This window comes from Tachysurus fulvidraco, chromosome 19 (genome assembly GCF_022655615.1).
Source record: "Tachysurus fulvidraco isolate hzauxx_2018 chromosome 19, HZAU_PFXX_2.0, whole genome shotgun sequence".
Lineage (NCBI taxonomy): Eukaryota > Metazoa > Chordata > Actinopteri > Siluriformes > Bagridae > Tachysurus > Tachysurus fulvidraco.
In genome coordinates this window covers 17,911,569-17,925,066 of record NC_062536.1, presented here as the reverse complement: position 1 = coordinate 17,925,066, position 13,498 = coordinate 17,911,569, and positions in this window count along the sequence as shown.

Here is a 13,498-nt window from a genome sequence, read left to right as displayed (position 1 = left end):
ATAACACGCTTTTTTCATTTCTTCCATCTCCACTACCCACGATAGAGCTTCCCTAGTGCCAGATATTCATGCCAGGCAGTACACTTGTCCCTGTGGCCCATCTGCCAAGAGTAACAGGCAGTTATGGCACATGCGCAGGCCAGCATGGAGGATGCTGTCAGTGAGAAGGAGGCAAAGTACCAGGCGCTCGATGCTGATTGATGTGCGAGCCCATGTGCCAGGCAGCGCTACTACTCTATTGATCGCTCACCGGGCTGATCTCAGGAGGAACGGCGCCCTCGCACTATTCATCAAGCCTGTTTTTCCCAACCGGACAGACAGGCAGTGAGCCACACTAACGCAGTTTAGTAGGACGGCCTTCAGGGGACTTCATTTTCACTCAAGCTTGACGCAGCAAGTGTGAAAGCACAAGATTTGTGTGTTTTGAATAATTGTACCAAAAAAACCCAGCACTGCTAAATTCTTAACAAGTCTGTGCTATTGTTACCATGGAAACAATTTGCACAGGGATTTGTGTGTCATCGGGCTCCCATGATTCTGAGCAATAATACGTTTTATATTATATAAGAAAAATAGATGTGGTATTTAATAGGGTGGCACCTTCTGTTTCTATTTATGGAACGGTACAGAAGGTAGCAGTCAGAGGTGGTTTTTTATTATAAGGAAAGTTTTCCTATGTAAAGTTATTAAGTTTCAGTGGAAAAAGATGACAAAGGTTGGAGACGGAGCTTCTGTTTAAAGCTAAAATAACGTAAGTAACAATGTGGGCGCCATTTGTAATTACAATAAAATAAGATCCTTGTAAAGAAGTTATTCATAAAGTGTCTTAACCCTTAAGAGAGCTCATAAGGTTAAAAAGTGTTAGGAAAAGTGAGGAGGACTTTTAAGAGGATTACATTTATAACATAATTATAACATTTATAACACACAGACGTTAGGGAATCTGTAATATGATCGGTCATGAACGTAATCCCTACATGATATAGTCTCAAATATCATAACGTAGAGACCAAGTGATGGTTTATAATGGAGCGGATTTTAAAAGCGCTCCTATTTTTTTTATTATCGGACAACCAATCACGGTCTTCAAAAGAATGTGTCACCTGGTAACAGGTTTAGCTCCGCCTCCTCTCGAAGATAAAAGTCGTTCTGTTTTCCTTGTTCAGAGTTGATCTGAGACCTGAATTACTCTTAAGATAAGATTCCTCATTAGAAATCTTTAAGCTGAAGTAGGAGCGCTCTCAGATATTTAGAGGGGGGGGTCGTGTCCTAATGGTTAGAGAGTTTGACTCCTAACCCTAAGGTTGTGGGTTCTCAGAACGCGATCAAAAAGAAGACGAAAAAAACTGGTTACGACGGTTATGCTACAAAAAACAGCATTTACTGTTTGCTGCATTATCGCTGGCTGCAGCAGCGCGTTTTAAGACCCGACAAGGTGAAAGATCACCTGTGAGTGACATACTTCCGTTTGGGAGGAGTATAGCGCTGACGTATGTGGCTTGAACAACCACATTCATTTACACCTGTCCAGTTTCATCTGAAACGCGTCCCAGACCACCTCCTGAAGGGGTTTGTACCATCGGATTTATATCCGTCTCCAAAACATTTTGGAGGGCATTTAGACCTGGTCTTTTTACCATCGGATAGCTATCTGATCACAGAAAACGCAGGAAGTGACCAGGTGTAAAAAGCTACCCATAATTCTCCTCTTGCATATCGATCATCAGTCCCTTGTCACTCTGTGCTTATTTTAAACATCGTACGTGATAATCAAGGAAAACCACTGTCTTGCTCGCTCCTGTCATGTTTTTGTTGAGCTGTGTTGTAATTACAGTCCCTGTCCCTCATTCTCACGTCCCAAACAAGGTATAAACATTAGACAGTCCACACCACTCAGATCAGCAGTACACAAATGCACAGACTGGATGAATTTTGTTTCTAAAGTGTGCAAATTTAACAAGTCCAAGGTTTCAAGGTCCTAGTGAGAAAGAAGGATAGGAGGTGAGGAGGGAGGGCTGGGGTTTGTGGTGCAACCGAGCTTACAGATGCCGTTAATGCTTTGACCTTCTCCAAGACAGGAAGCGACAGGTCCCTGTGGCATTTGGAGAAGCTTGAGCGGCGGGATGGGGGTTGTGTGGACACTGGAGCTGCCGGGGTTGCCGAAAGGTCGCTCTGTAAAGTCTAGATGTTTGACGAGCTGCGCTAAAAGCCAGACTTCGCTGTGTCGTTCCTCACTGTTCCAGTGTGTCGCACGAATCCGTTAACTCGATGTCACGTCTTGTCGAATAAGAGCTGCTGGCTTTCAGTGTGAATATAAGAGAACCCAAGTGCATCTGTTTGTTACGGCACACTTTAAGGTTCTTGGGTCGACGAGGTTTTTTTGGATTGCAGAATGTATTTTGCCGTGACCTAATTGAGGTCGTCCAGCTCGACCAGCTCGGGGATTTTAATGACACTCAGAAAAGGAACTGGGGCACAGGCAAAAGGAGCTGTGTGTGTTTGTACCCCTGGGAACTTTTCCCCCAACTTCAGCCTCGCCTCATTAGTCTAGTCAGACTGTGGCTGAGGCGCTGCTCGTGTCGCGTTTATTTCTGTCCCTCCAAGGTGCCCCATCAGGCCTTTACGTCTTGGCTACCGTCTGGGACGTCGGAGGAGTCTTCTTATATTCTCTCACTAACAACATTCGCTTTTATATACCGAAGCTTTAGCCCATATGTTGCCAGGGCTCTCAAGTTTTGAAGACAGGCAAGCTTGACATAACCCCCCCACCCCACCCCACCCACACATACAAAAAATAAAGAGAGAGAGAGATTATGACAGGTGTTGTTTATTGTAAGTGTTTGTTGCCTTTTTTGTTTCGTTAAATCTTCCCCAGATACAATAGTGCTATTTTCTGATTGGCTGTTGTGTAGCCTCCTTTTTTTTGATTGGCTGATAAGTGTCAGGCTCGACTAAGAACTGAGACGTGCTTGATTCCTGCCCGTTTCCATAGAGACAGCGGTGCGGACTGATACGTTTCGGGCGCTGCGGCTTATTAAATATATGATAAATAGTCAAAAAGTTTTTCTGCGTGACAAATACGATGTGTGGCGGGAGAGCGTGAGAAAAGACTCAGATGCGTGACTGTCACTCTCGATGTGTGACAATCGACAGCACTGTGTTGCTTTGGTCAGGAGGTGAATTGTTGTTTTTTTAGTAGGCGTGTAAAGATAAATGTTATTTTTCATGCTTTTTTTAATCATAAGCTGGCTGACAAAAGAGCGTATGAAGCTCCGTCACACCGCATTGGTTATTCCTTTAGGACGCACTGATCAGCTCCTGGATTATTATGTCATCAGAAATAAAAACTGCAGGCGTAAGCAAACAGTCTTCCCTCTTACTCAGAGTCAGGGAAGATACAACTCTTCCAACAGTTAGATCTGTTGTTAAAGAGGATTCGTTATTAATTGGTCTAGATTTGAATTTTTACCGAGTGAATAGAGTGAAAAATAATGATGTAAGGCTGATCTGTGAACAAAAAACCATCTTTGGCTTTAGCATTCTGTTCCAAAGCTCTCAGCGACAAGTGTCATGAATACCAGCAGGTTTGTCTTCCTGTCGTCTTCTCTTCTCTCCGGGGCTGTATTCATCTCTCCCACATGCTGACCCTGCTCCGGTTCCCTTCCTGGAAACCAGAAACACACCCCCACTCTTCCCAGAATAGAGCCATCACACTCCGAACAGGAGTTTCCATGAGAGAGAGAGAGAGAGTAAGACTGAGCAATAGAGCGATCCAGCGACTGTCGAGGAAGAGCTAAAAACAGCCAGTTGTTGAGATGCAGAACGAACCGCGGTGTTGTAAACCCTGATCGTGATCACCAGCGCAGAAGATTTGTTCACGCTCACCAACACGGACTTCCGCAGACCTTATAATTAACGATGAGTCGCTTCAGAGTCAGTGGTGCTTGCAGTGAAAGGGAGGAATCGGAGAGAGATGGGTAGAAGGTGTCTGTTTGTCCGTGAGCTGCCGTAATGTCAGCATTCTGGAGTCTTGTGCTATATATGTGGTGTGAAAGAAATGAACCAGAAATAGAGCAAAAATGGCAACCGAGTGGGGGAGTTTCAGGACTGTCGCTGGCGTAAATACAGATCATGAATTATTCACAACTAAAGAAACTATCCGCTTAAAAATTGCTGATGGTAGAAAATCGTTTCCAGTAGCAGTCTGACTCACGCCTCATTAGACAAGTCGAGCTCGTTAACCTCCCTCTAATTACCCTCAGGTTCAGGCAAGTGCTTTTTTTTTCAGTCAATTCAGCTACATTTTACTTCTTCGTTTTCTAAAATTGTGGGTTTTTTTGATGCTCAAGCCTCCAAATACGTGACCGACTTATTTTAAGTAACGTGCCACATCTCACTGTCCAATATCATGGCATCTGGACCACGATGATCAGTTTATCACATCAAAAGCTTTTTTTTAAACGTGTTCGTTTATCAGAATTGATCTAAAAGCTGCACTCGGTGTCATTCATGTTTAAACAGATAAACAGCCTTCAATTCATTACCGAGAAACAGAATAACAGATGGATTTTCACAATAAAGAACACTATTATATAGTAGGGCCGGGCGATAAAACGATAACGATATGTATCGCGATAGACACATGATCGATATCCATAAAAAATGCGTTTGATAAAACGTTAACAGTATCATGTGGTTGTGCCATATCGTTGTCTCGAGCTGGTCTGCTGGATTCCTCTTCAGTAACCGGCGACTGATGAGCAGAAAATGAGCCGCAGCGAGCCAGGAAATTGCAAATAAAAGAGAAAAGTCAGCTCGCCAGTATGGCAGTTTTTTTGGATATTATAAGTCTGACCGTAGTTATGCTAATTATGCAATAGCACTAAACTTGCACTAAATTCTCAGGTTTCTCTGTTTATATTTAACAGTTTGCACTATTTTATTACACTTTATTAAGCATTTCTTACATTTTCTTTCATTTTGCACATTAAATGTTTAGAGATAATAGTTAAGTGTTCATTGTGACTTTAGACTCATGTTTACATTGTAATTATTTGGGTTTTCCTGGTTGTTGAGATTTCTGTCTTAATAACTGAGGGGATTCTGATCAGAGGAAGGTTAAGTTTAAAATAATAATGTTTACATGTAAGATATTTTTTTCCTGGTCCTTATTTTAAAGGGGTCATAAAAATTATCAATAATTATCGATATCGACCGATATGAAACACTGATATCGTGATACAGCTTTCAGCCGTATTATATAGAAATTATCCCTGCTGTTTATTATGTTAGCTAATATATTATTGTGTAAGGGCATGGACTTGTCAATGGCTAATCATGGATTCTACAAGACCTCTGTTCTATGGTGTCTAGTGCTAAGACATTAGCAGTAGATCCCTTAGGTTAGGGAGTACAGCCTCCTAGGTAGTTTCTCCAGCACGTCCCTCAGATGCTTGATCAGAGTCTGATCCAGAAACTTGTAGAATCTATAACAAGAAGCTCTGAGTTCTTCAAGGAACTCTTCTGGTGACTCGTGTACCCCTTTTCCACCAAACAGAACCGGGTGCTGGTTCAGAGCTAGTGCTGGTGCTGGTTCAAAGTTGGTTCCACTGGCGAACCTTCTAAGAACCGGTTTGCCTTTCCATCGGTTAGAGAGTGTGACGTCACTGTATACGTGTCACGTTACACAGCAACGTTAGTGCATCAGCAACAAACACAAACACAACAATGGCGGATGTTGCTTTACTGTTAATGCTCATGGCTTTGTGAACCTACATTAACACCCAAACGCGGCGAATCCAACGTGTACGTGCGGCTCCATGTAATCTGTATAAATCTGTATTATTATTATTTTATCATTAACACAGAAAAAAGTTAGCCTTAGCATGTAGCTACCTACTATCATGTGTGCTGATAACTGATCATATCGCAGTAAAGTAAAAGTGTATTAAACATTAGTATACTAAAGGTACATTATCAAATGCGCTAACAGTAGCCCCGCCCCCAGCCCCTCCCATAGCTCCTGACGCAAGCGGTTCTTAAGTCTAGACCAGCAACATTTTGGTGCTACCACTTTTCCTGGTTCAGAGCCGGTGCTTTGGGTGTCGAAAAAGAAAGAACTGGTTCTACATTAGGCTCTGAACCTGCACTCAAACTGCCTCGGTGGGAAAGGGGCATTAGTGTGCCAAACACCTTTCTTATACACTTTATTGAGTTTTAGCTTAATTTATCACCTGTCTATAAATGCCCTTTGTAGGTTTATAATTACAGTCATTTGATAGTCCTTTACCCCAATCATCAGAACCTATGACTAAGCAGGTACTTGGGGGTTGTGGATCAATCTCTCTACACCAGTGACTTTGACGTGTTAGGATGCAGGTGGTGTTGTGCGAATGTGTCACTATTGGGTTTAGAAATAGCCCACAAAGCAGCACAACAGCAGCACTCAGGTCAGAAGGTGATATTAATAAAGGCTGGAGTACCGAAGGATGATGAACTTCTTTACCGTCAATCCCCAGTTTGAAATTCCTTTGTTTTGTGTATCTGGGACTAAAATACTGTATAAAACACAGGGGAAGTTTATCGGCAGAAAAAAGCTCTACACACCTCCAGGGTTGGGGGTTCGATTCCCACCTCCGCCTTGTGTGTGAGGAGTTTGCATGTTCTCCCCGTGCCTCGGGGGTTTCCTCCAGGTACTCCGATTTCCTCCCCCGGTCCAAAGACATGCATGGTAGGTTGATTGGCATCTCTGGAAAAATGTCCGTAGTGTGTGTGTGAGTGAATGAGAGTGTGTGTGTGCCCTGTGATGGGTTGGCACTCCGTCCAGGGTGTATCCTGCCTTGATGCCCGATGACGCCTGACCCCGTGACCCGAGAAGTTCGGACAAGCGGTAGAGAATGGATGAATGAATGAATGAATGGTTCACTAGGTTACAGACTTGGGACACCATCAGCCTTTAACAGTTCAGGGATTTTTTTTAATACATATACATGAGATATCAAAGAAGTAGGTCTTATGTCAGCGAATGAGCTGTTTGGACATCCAGGGGAAGTTCATTTCACCACCTCGGTGTCAAAACAGAAAATGGCGGCAGCAGTCGAGCAGTGCTGGTAGATTTGAGGAAGCGAGGTGCGGTGTGAGGAGTGATGAGGGCTTTGAGGTGAGAGAGAGCTGGTCCACTTTTGGCTTTGTAGGCAAACATCAGTGTTTTGAATCTGACTTGTTCAGAGGTTCAGAGCGCAGCAGTGGGGTGGTGTGGAGAACTTAGGCAGGTTGAAAACAAGTCATGTAGCTGCATTATGGAAGATAGAATAGCCTGGGATGATCAGTTTTGCCGTGATCGAGTTTCAACCCATGAGCCACCACGATACGTCTGCCAGACATGCTGAGATCTGAACAGAAGCCGTGGTACCTGAGGGTGGGAAGGAGAATAAAAGTTGTGTCCTCAGCATAGCAGTGGTAAGGGAACCCATGCGAGGAAAAAACAGATATCAACAGTCAAACATCACATTGTGCACTTGGAGGCGTTTTTTTTGTTTGTTTGTTTGTTTGTTTGTTTGTTTATGTATTTAGAGATTGTTTGTTTGAATTAAACATTATCCGGCAACTTAATGCTTGAATACGCCAGTACTGCGCTCGATTGTACAAATTGTATATTTGTTTTATTGTAAACACAAAAATTGGCGATTTTTGACGTCCGGCATAACAAATCAGATCAGACGACATACGGTGTGAACGCATCTGCGTTTTAAATAGTATCCATGAGTGTAGTCATTAGAAAGGAGGGCAAGTTGCCTTGAACTGTGTACACACAAACACACACGTGTTCACGAGACACAGAGCAGAGACCATCTTTCAGTTTAGTTCATCGAGCACTGAGACACACACTTCCTTCGTGTGTGTGTGTGTGTGTGTGTGTGTGTGTGTGTGTGTGTGTGTGTGTGTGTGTGTGTGTGTGTGTGGTGTTTTGTAGCTTCTGTGCTTAATTGCATTTGCAGCAGGTGGAGAGAAGGGAAGAATAATTGGCTTCTGTCAGTAGCGACATGTGAGTTTTGGCAGCAGCTAAACGAAATGGGAAAAAGATTGCTGCTGACAGTGAGGAGAAAGAACACAACAGCTCTCTCTCTCTCTCTCTCTCTCTCTCTCTCTCTCTCTCTCTCTCTCTCTCTCTCTCTCTCTCTCTCTCTCTCTCTCTCTCAATCCAATTCAGTTTTATTGGCATGACAAATTGTACATGTATTGCCAAAGCATTTAATGGAAGAAAAATAATTATACCAACAAACAAACTAGACTTGCGTGCAAGGTCATGAGCTGATCACTGATTGGTCGTCTCCTCCCCCTTGTTGTGGTCGGTACGGAGATGTACAAATGCAGAATCTCTCTTTTAATACTGAAGTTTTGCATTTCATCAATTTTATGACTCTCTCTTTTTCTCTCTCTCTCTCTCCCTCAGACTTTGTCTTTCTCTCTCATTTCCTTAGTCTCTGTCTCCTTTTCCCTCTCTCTCTCTTCCTCAGTATATCTGTCTCTTTTCCTCCCTCCCTCCATCTCTCTCTCTGTCTTTCTGTTTCTCTCTCTCTCTTTCTCTCTCTCTCTTTGTTTCTCTCTCTCTCTCTCTCTCTCTCTCTCTCTCTCTCTCTCTCTCTCTCTCTCACACACACACACACACACACACACACACACACACACACACACACACACACACACAAAGAATTATTCACAAGAAAATGGACTGAAGTCAATACAAATTTTTTTATATTGATTGTACCTGGATCTTTCCAGAGGACACGGCGACTGATGCTCAAATACAAAACATGTAATTAATTTTGCTAGGATTTATTTATTATTTTTTTGGGATGGAAACGATTTGTCGATATCAGAGTGTTTAAGTTATAGCAGAAATGTGCAGGTGTTCCTAACAAAGTGGACGGTGAGCGTATGCCTAGGCGCCGAGATCTTTTCTGTAGAAGGGCAGACTTATTTATGGAAGACTCGAGTCTCCAGACTCTGAGGTATGTTAACTTTTGTATTTAAAAAAAAATGGAATTGAGAATTCAGCAAAGGCAAGAATTCACATGTAGAGCATGACTTCATGACTCGAAAGCAGCTCATTTGGAGCTCTTAACACAGCGGAGTGGATGAACCGATACAGAGTACTTTATGTCAGGGCCTTTTTACACCCGGTCACTTCATGTGTTGTCTCTGATCCGATAGCTATCTGATTTGTTAAAACTGTTCCATTTACATTAGACCACATAAACGCGTCTCGGCGAATCAGATATCGATCCGATCTTTCTACTCCCGCCCAAAATGCTAATATATTTGACCTCATTTCTGGGGTAATTGAAACGGAACACGCTTTGGTGTATATGTTTATCAAATCAAATCAAATCAGATTTAATTTGTCACATACACATACATACAGGGTACGACATGCAGTGAAATGCTTTATGCAACTGTCCAGTATTAGAATAAAAAGTATGAAAAAAGCAAAAAAATAATAATAATAATAATAATTTTTTTAAAAAGTATAAACTATATAAGAAAACTATATAAAAAAAACTGTATAAAATATGAAAATATAAAAGGAGAAATAATGTATATACATATGCATAAATATACATATACATAAATGTGTATGGTTTATAAATATTGTCCTTAAAGTGTCAGGTGCATTATAAAGTGTATAAAGTGGCATTGTGCTATACAAGTCCAGAGTTAAAGTGTCAGTGCAAAAAAGGGGGGTGCATAGAACAGTGGGGATGGAGAGAGAGAGAGAGAGAGAGAGAGAGAGAGAGGTCCAGTGCTAGATCCTGGGTGTCTCTTGGTTTTTCAGAACGCAATCAAAAAGAAGACGAACAAACTTGTTACGCCGGTTATGCTACAAAAACAGCGTTTACTTAACAGCGATGCACGACTCGTGAGTCACCTGCGAGTGACGTACTTCCGTTTGGGAGGAGTATAGCGCTGACGTATGTGGCTTAAACAACCACATTCATTTACACCTGTCCAGTTTCATCTGAAACGCGTCCCAGACCACCTCCTGAAGGGGTTTGTACCATCGGATTTATATCCGTCTCCAAAATGTTTCGGAGGGCATTAAGACCTGGTCTTTTTACCGTGGGGTAGATATCTGATCACAGAAAACACATGAAGTGACCAGGTGTAAAAAGCCCCTCAGACTTGGCCCAGTGTTCTAACCCCACCTGCATCTCACAGGGGCAGCTTCTCCGTGCCTGATTCACTTGAGCGAGTCTCAGGATGAGCCAAACCGGCCGGCTCGCCTGCATCCTCGGATACAATTCCAGTGAATTAAGCGAAGGAGAATTATGCAAATGCTGCAGCAGATGTTGCAGAAACAAAAGCCGTGCATATTCCCGGCGGTCATGTTTTCCGCATGCCTTCACAGGTTACTTCCTGAGCAGACTTCAGGGACCGACTTGCTGTTTTCTTTCCAGAAAAAAAGGTCACGTCTAATAATAGCCATCGAGCAGGTCTGGCATGAGGATGTGGGTTATTGTTGACGGACAATCGAAAAAGGATTTGAGAGAAAGAAATCGAGCGCACGTTGCTGTGAGGGATACTGCCTCGTGTCATGCATTTGTTGTGCCCACATACATGGTTCTCTGCATGGCCAGAATGAGGACAGAAGGAGCGCTCAGTGAGGGCCCTGTGCTGCTGCAGTGTGACCGAGGGCGTGACTGTGTTGAAACAGGCTTCCATCATGATGGTTGTACACTAAATTTCTCTTTCTTAGAGTAAGAATAGGTCTGAATTACAGAAGAAAGTAAAAGTCCATGAATGCAGATCAAATACAAACTATCTGAGATGTTTGCTCAACTATCTGAAAATAGACTAAAATATTCGAAAGAAGGCACACGGCGCTTTCCTTTCTCCTGACACACCACTTATCTATGGGCCTTTTTACACCCGGTCACTTCATGTGTTGTCTCTGATCCGATAGCTATCTGATTTGTTAAAACTGTTCCATTTACATTAGACCACAAAAACGCGTCTCGGCGAATCGGATATCGATCCGATCTTTCTACTCCCGCCCAAAATGCTAATATATTTTACCTCATTTCCGGGGTAATTGAAATGGAATAGACTTTGGTATATGCGGTTGCTACAAAAAACAGCATTTACTGTTTGCTGCATTTTTGCTGGCGGCAGCAGCGCATTTTAAGACCCAACGGGACGCCTGGGTGAAAGATCGGAGCAGCGCTGGTGGGAAAACATGTTTCTTTCAGGCGCGATGCACGACTCGCGAGTCACCTGCGAGTGATGTACTTCCGTTTGGGAGGAGTATAGCGCTGACGTATGTGACTTAAACAACCACATTCATTTACACCTGTCCAGTTTCATCTGAAACGCGTCCCAGACCACCTCCTGAAGGGGTTTGTACCATCGTATTTATATCCGTCTCAAAAACATTTCGGAGGGATTTAGACCTGGTCTTTTTACCATCGGATAGATATCTGATCACAGAATCGCAGGAAGTGACCAGGTGTAAAAAGCCCTTATAGCATGAAAACCACTGATAGGTGAAGTGAATCATTACACTGGTGCCTGTAAAGGTGCTGGATATATTATACAGCAAGGATATCTAGATGACTGGATCGGAGCCTCTCTACAGCAGCAGTGTCTAAAGTGAATAAAGTGACGTGACATACGGCTATGTACGGTGACCCAGACTCAGAATTTGTTCTCTGTGTTTAACCCATCCAAAGTGCACACACACACACACCGTGAACACACACCCGGAGCAGTGGGCAGCCATTTATGCTGCGGCGCCCGGGGAGCAGTTGGGGGGTTCAGTGCCTTGCTCAAGGGCACCTCAGTCGTGGCCGGCCCGAGACTCGAACCCACAACCTTAGGCTTAGGAGTCAAACTCTCTTCCCAGAAGTCAATGACTAGGAGTCAACGACTTCCCAGAACTTGGGTTTTTGGGGTCAGAGCCCAAAGACCTAACCATTACTCCAGTAGGTCTTGTGTGGTGTTTCTGTGGTGTAGTGGTTAGTACCAACCAAAAGTGCTCAGAGGAAAGACAACCCCTTCGTTGCTCTTTACGGAGCTGTGTAGCTGCAGAGCGTCAGAGTGACCATGCCGATTCCTGTACACTGCTGAAAGACCCTACAATAGACACGTGAGCATCAGAACTGGACCAGAACCAATGGAAGAAAGAGGTTTGTGAGGTTCATGTGGAAAGCACTATTTTACATCGTGTGTGTGTGTGTGTGTGTGTGTGTGTGTGTGTGTGTGTGTGTCACTTACCTGGGAAAAAAAAAGATGGCACCAGGAGGCACTAAGTGAAGAAGGTGAGCCGGAGGAGGCAGTGAGATGCTCTGGGCAATGTTCTAACGGGAAACCTTGAGTCCTGCATTCATGTAGATGTTACTGTGACATGTATCTCCTACCTAGATATTGCTGCAGACCAAATCCACCTCTTCGTGGTCCTGTTTCCATGTTCAGAAATGGTCTGAAGATCATCCCAAGATGATGGTGCTGGTGAAACCTGTTAGATCCATGGAGGCTCTACTTACAGAATCTTAGTGCTATAGACCACAGAAGAGAGGTCTTGTGGAGTTTATAATATGCCTCCGACAGGTATATATATATATAATAAAGGAAGATTATTGGATGTGTTTAATTCTGCTAAATTTCAGATAATGCCCAAGTTGTGTGCAGACAAACATTTTAATGCTTTATTTTTTTAATGCTGTGTTTTTTAAGGATTTATTTATTTATTACCTGTATTGTCCTGTTGTCACGCACCGCATGCTGTTTCACTTTCCTTCGTCGTCCTTGTCTCTTTCTCACCCCTCCTGATGATTTGATGCAGTCTCCAGGTGCTCCGTCGCTCATTTTTCTCGGCCTAAAAATATAACACCCCCTATTGCAGCAGGTAAATGGCAGAAGGGGCGCTCACGTCTCACATTTCCACCCCACTGCCTCACAGCACAGGCCCCATTGCACGCCACACCGCACCCGCGGCTACGGCTGCAGAACCTCCTGAGATCCTCCCTCCTTTTTCCTACAGTACGTCACCTTTCTTGCTTGTATTCTGGTGCTACATCACACGCTTCCATCTTTTAACCTTCACACACTTGTTCTCACACTGGAGCACGGCGCTATTTTCAGCTCATCAAATTCTACCCTGCCATCTACCCTGTGTTCTCCTCTGGGGTGATGAGATTATTTCACTTTCTCTGCATCCCAGACGCGGCACTCATGTGGATACCAGATCTGTCACGTTTCCCAAACCTTTTTATAAAACTGCACCGAAACCTTGCACAGCTATGTGGTTGGAATCTCATTTCTCATTTCTGATTGGCTGGAAATGTGCTGATGAATTATTTTCAAAAACCTCTGACAGCAGCGCCGCTTAGATTGATATGTTATTGTTTCCGATAGTAACCGCTTATGCGGACATGGAACAGTGGTGGTTCAAGTGGTTGAGGCTCCTGGCTGTTAATCAGAAGGTCAGGGTTCAAGCTAC